At 35.8% G+C, this 5,157-nt stretch overlaps 1 pseudogene; it reads right to left on the minus strand.

Annotated features, from left to right (window-relative positions):
- Nucleotides 1–608: 608 nt before the first annotated feature.
- Nucleotides 609–3,267, minus strand: LOC131065164 (cold-responsive protein kinase 1-like; annotated as a pseudogene).
- Between the last annotated feature and the right edge of the window lie 1,890 nt (nt 3,268–5,157).

The raw sequence follows: 5,157 nt of genomic DNA on the forward strand, positions 1-5,157 counted from the left end.
TAGACATAAGTATGCCAACTGTCCTAACATAAGAAAGCTCACAAATATTCACAATTTTACTTCCTATTTGAAGATATTTTGGTGTAGATAAGTTTTTATTAACAAGGAATGGAATTTTGATAGGCTTATATCTTGCAACCTATATCTCTACAAAATCAGCTCAACATAATTCTTTTAATGTAACCTCAAATTTCTACTTGTACAATAAATTCTCATTTCTATATTTAAAATTAAATTTGCAACATGAAAATATTTCTTATCAAATTGTAAGATAGCTTTCATCATCATATTATTACAAATTAATAATATGTCATCCATATGCAACACTATAATGACAAAAGAGAAAAAAGACACAAATATTATTTTTTTTAAAGAGGAGGAAGAAACATATATATTGTTTTATTTAAAGATAAGAGGTAGACACATATATACTTTTTTATTCAAAGATAGGAAGGAAGGAATCATAAATGCTATAATGCATAAATCTTATTGAAAAATAAGAAGTAATCATACAATAAGTTAGGACTTAACCTGTTTTTTCCTAATAAAAAACAATCCATCCTTCTTGCTACTCCCCATATGTCCATGGACAAGACAAATAACCGCTACTAACGTGAGCAAAGGGATTCTGTAATCATAGCATTTGATTCAGATAAAGGCTATTCTCCACGTACTTTGTACCCCACATCTACGAAAGCTGGCTGCAGAGGTGTCTGAAAATCAATTTCAGCTTTGTTTAACAATATTGTCACAACCTCGGACATTGATGGCCTACGACTGCCGGAACCTTGTATGCATAGAAGTGCAAGGTTTATCACCCTCACCACCTCTTCTTCATCATACCCTTCCATCTTCTCTTCCTTGTGGACCACCTCTAAAACCTTGTTTTCTTCGTGCAGACTCCAAACCTGCATTAAGGTTTTTTTTAAAATGATAAAACATTTTAAGGGAGATAATAACGGGATAAAAGTATTAAAAGAATACTATAAGAATTGTAAATACCCATTCAAGCAAATATTGCATATCAGGTGGCTGATTCAAGTCAATGCTTTTTCTGCCACTGACAATTTCAAGAACCACCACACCAAAGCTGTAGGTGTCAGCTTTCTCTGTTAATTGTCCATGGCTAGCATATTCAGGAGCCGTGTATCCTCTGCAAAGGAAAAAAAATGGTGTTACTATATTCATTGAAAATTTTGATTACATAAACAATGGAATAAGGAAGGGTTTTCTCACAAGGTTCCTGCAAATTTTGTGCTAACATGAGATTTATCATGTGGAAGAAGTCTTGCCAGACCAAAATCTGCTATTTTTGCCTGAAAGTTGTTATCAAGTAATATATTGCTTGATTTAATATCACGATGGATGATACAAACATGGAATCCGTCATGGAGATAGGCCAGACCACGAGCAGTGCCCAAGATAATATTGAACCTTTCCTTCCAACTCAAGGATTTTGTATGTTATCCTGCATGTAGGGCGATTCAATAGAGTTTCAAGATCTATCGTGTTTGTTGTGACGGATGAAAGAAGCAAAAGAGGAAAGTTAAGGAAGGAATAGCAAACCAAATAATATTCTGTCAAGGCTGCTGTTGGGCATGTACTCATAAACCAAGAGCCTTTCTTGGCCTTGTCTGCAACATCCAAGTAAGCGCACAAGGTTTCTGTGATGAACATTAGAAATGAGTTTGACTTCGCTTTCGAATTCAGAAATTGCGCTAGGAGAACGACCTAGTGTCAGCTTCTTTATTGCCACAACGTTGCCATTTTTCAAAGTACCCTGCAAACATCATTTGAATGGATTAGTACACAAGCCTAACGAGGGAAGGAACCCAACATTTTTTAGCGTACCCTGCAAACATCATTTGAAGAGATCAACACACAAGCCTAGGTAATAAGGGAAGGAAATAAGTGATAATTTACCTTGAATACTTGACCGAACCCTCCTTCTCCAAGCTTATTTGCTTCATCAAAATTGTTGCTTGCCTTTTTCAGTATCTTGAAGTCAAAATCTCCCGGCCCACGAAGTTCAGTTGCTCCTTCAGTATCCACTATTCCATATAATTCAACTTGTTATATTAGTAGTTGCTAAGATCGGACTGACTTGAAAGACTTTTGCTTCCTTTTCTAGAATATATTAAATTTAGCCTTTATGAGTTTACCTTGTATCTGGCTTGGGCCCATTATCTGCTTTCCGAAGACAAGAAGACAAGTTATAAGGCCAAGTACGAATACACCTCCCACAACACCAATTATTATCCATACTGTAGAATTCACCTCCTTCCCTGAAAAACAAAATGGAGAATAAAAACTCATTGTAAATAACTGTAAATGTCTGGCAAAAATTGTAAACAAAAGCGATTAAGGTGATCGATTCTTGCTTGATTGTATGAAATTATATTAACTCAAATCTTGCTTCTAAGGAAATTTGTCAAAAACGTTAACAAAACTCCAAGCTCTTCAACTGAATATAATTAAATTCTAACCTCTGGGTAAGAAATGTTTCAAGTCGATAGTCGCGTTGCTTGGAAAAAAGGGGTTTGAATCGTATCGCAAGTAGCAGCCGGCGTCTACAGCCCGTCCTTCGGAGCGAGGAAAACACTTATTTATGTTGTCCAGGGCAATGGCGAGGCACTTTTGGCAGGAATCCATTTGAAGGGAACGTATACACGAGGCAAGTCCATAGATTGTTGTATTAGACGGCCCTTGTCTCGTCTGCGCAGCAAAATAATCTTTTATCCGTGGAGTTGCGGCGCAAAGATCGCTTATCAAACTTCGAGCAGTTGCCGAAAATGAATTGGCGGAGCTCACGTTGGCATCACCGCACACCTGTTTATTTCCATCATCAGTGTAATCATTGTAAAAATTATCGTTCTCGAAACGCACAAAACATCCGTCGTAGCTTGCCCTGCCGCCGGTAACACTGGTACAGTTGCTAGCTTGTTTTGTTGCTACCTTGATGCAGTCAGCGCAATCAGCAGCGGACTTATCCTTTCTACACTGCGCCAGAACATATACTGAATCATCCAGATCTGATGCTCCCACATCTTTTGAAGCAAATCCAGATGGAACAACATTTTGCACCACATAATCGAGAGCCGCCTTTAAATTTTCCGCAAAGAGTGTGACGTTGCTGTTGGGGACAGAGCTGCATCCGTATGCTAAAAGTCTGGTCTCTGGATCTGCTCTAATGGGGGCAACTATTAACATGCCAAATAAGATAATCAGTTTTACACTATTCTCCACTTGCCAGACTCTTCCAGCCATGGCTCTTGATTTTCCAATTGATATTGGAGATAAAGATTAAAAGTGCCAGAACTCTTGATTTGTTTTGATACAAGGAAAAGGAAAAACAGAAGCTAATTATATAGACTTTCAAATTGCATGGTAGCCGTCTGTTTTCACCACCTCTATCATTAAAAATTGCATTCGAAGTCAAAGAAATGCAAATAAGACCTTAAACCCAATACCTTATTACAGTCAACTATTTACAAATGTCAAAGCACGAGAAAATAAACGTGAAGATTAAATAAACCAACCAACCATTACTGATGGCTACGTCATTAAGGTGACGCTTAAAAATTAGTTTGAAGCTTTTCCTTATGTCTTCCCATGTTAAAATAGTATTTGTATGACGTTTACTAATGGATGAGTCGCCATCATTAGTTTTAAAATAGAAAAAGTGCTCGATATCATTATATAGAAGAATATATATATATATATATATATATATATATATATAATCAAGTCTAACAAACCATAAAGAGACAATTGACTATTAACTAAATTTCACACAAATAAAAATCTTATATTTAAAAAAGTCAATTTTAGAGTAGCCAACCCACTTGTTGAAATCAATGGTTCAGAATTTTACACACAAATAAATATTCTTCAATTTAAAAAAGTCAACTTTAGAGTATTCAACCTATTTGTTGAAATCAATGGTTCAGAATTGAGGAGAAGGATGCAGGACAAGACGATTGAATTAATCTCAACCGTATGCTTATATTGATATTAATTTAAAAAGTTTTTATGATAAAAAATTTAGACTATATTTTAATATTATTAACTAAAAGAATTTGTAATAAAGAAAAAATTATCTTTAACTATTTTCTTCTTTTGATAAGAATATCTTTTAATATTATTTTCTTTTATTACGATTTTTTTTTTAAGTTTCAAAAGTGAAAAAACAAAGAATTAACTTGCTTCTTCTTTTAAAGTTTTTTTTTTTAATTTTAAAATTATTTTAATTTTTTATGTCTTATTAAGAAACTATTAATAATAATTAAAAATTTAATCAAATAAAATAGAAATCTCTACAAAATGGCTAGCAATATGTGAAAAAATGCAGCCAAAAGCTCTAGGGTTTTTACTTTGGTTCAGTCATGGGATAATGCTCAATCCGAAAAAAGGCTTATTGCAAATCAATTTGTAGTCCTGGTCATCATCCTCCCTAAGCCTCTAGGGCTTCCACTTCAAAGAAAAACAATAGGTGTTTCCTTTCCGCGAAAAACTCCCATGGGAGGGATCGACAACCTTGGGACTTGCTCCGTAATTCCAAATTGGAAGGGCAAACTACCATCAGATGGCAAGAGGTGAGAAGCAAGAGATCCCGAAGGGTTATAAATGAGCAATCCAGGAATGACCAAGCTATCAGAGAAGGAAATAGTATCAGACAAAACCTTGGGGAGCGATTATGGATGGCTCCAATTACCTCCATAACTCCTGGTTATGCCTCAAGAGCCAAGTTGATTCCTCTAGGTATGAATTAAAACCCTGGGAGGGCCTCTAACCTCATGCCCTTGATTGCGCAACCAAGGCAAGAATCAAAATTAGGGTTGGGCCCTAATCCCTCCATCTCTCACAAATCTATGCCCTACCAATAGCTTGTTGATCCTCTCAGGGGTAAGGTAAATCCCGAATTCTCGTGGAAACATAAGGATCGGGAGCCCAAATATTTTTGTAACCATCGGACAAATTAGATTAAAAGGGAACTGGACCTAAAGAACACATTTGGCAGAATAACTCTTAGGGTAATCCTAGCCGGATGAGAATTGATGGCCCTAATTTGGAGGTTAGAGAAGAAATTTTCACCAAAAGATTAAGGGTTCATTGTAGAAAATTTGGTATTTTTGTCAAGTGGTGTGGGAATGGGCA

The sequence above is a fragment of the Cryptomeria japonica genome, chromosome 10, assembly GCF_030272615.1.
Source record: "Cryptomeria japonica chromosome 10, Sugi_1.0, whole genome shotgun sequence".
In the NCBI taxonomy this organism is placed as follows: Eukaryota; Viridiplantae; Streptophyta; class Pinopsida; order Cupressales; family Cupressaceae; genus Cryptomeria; species Cryptomeria japonica.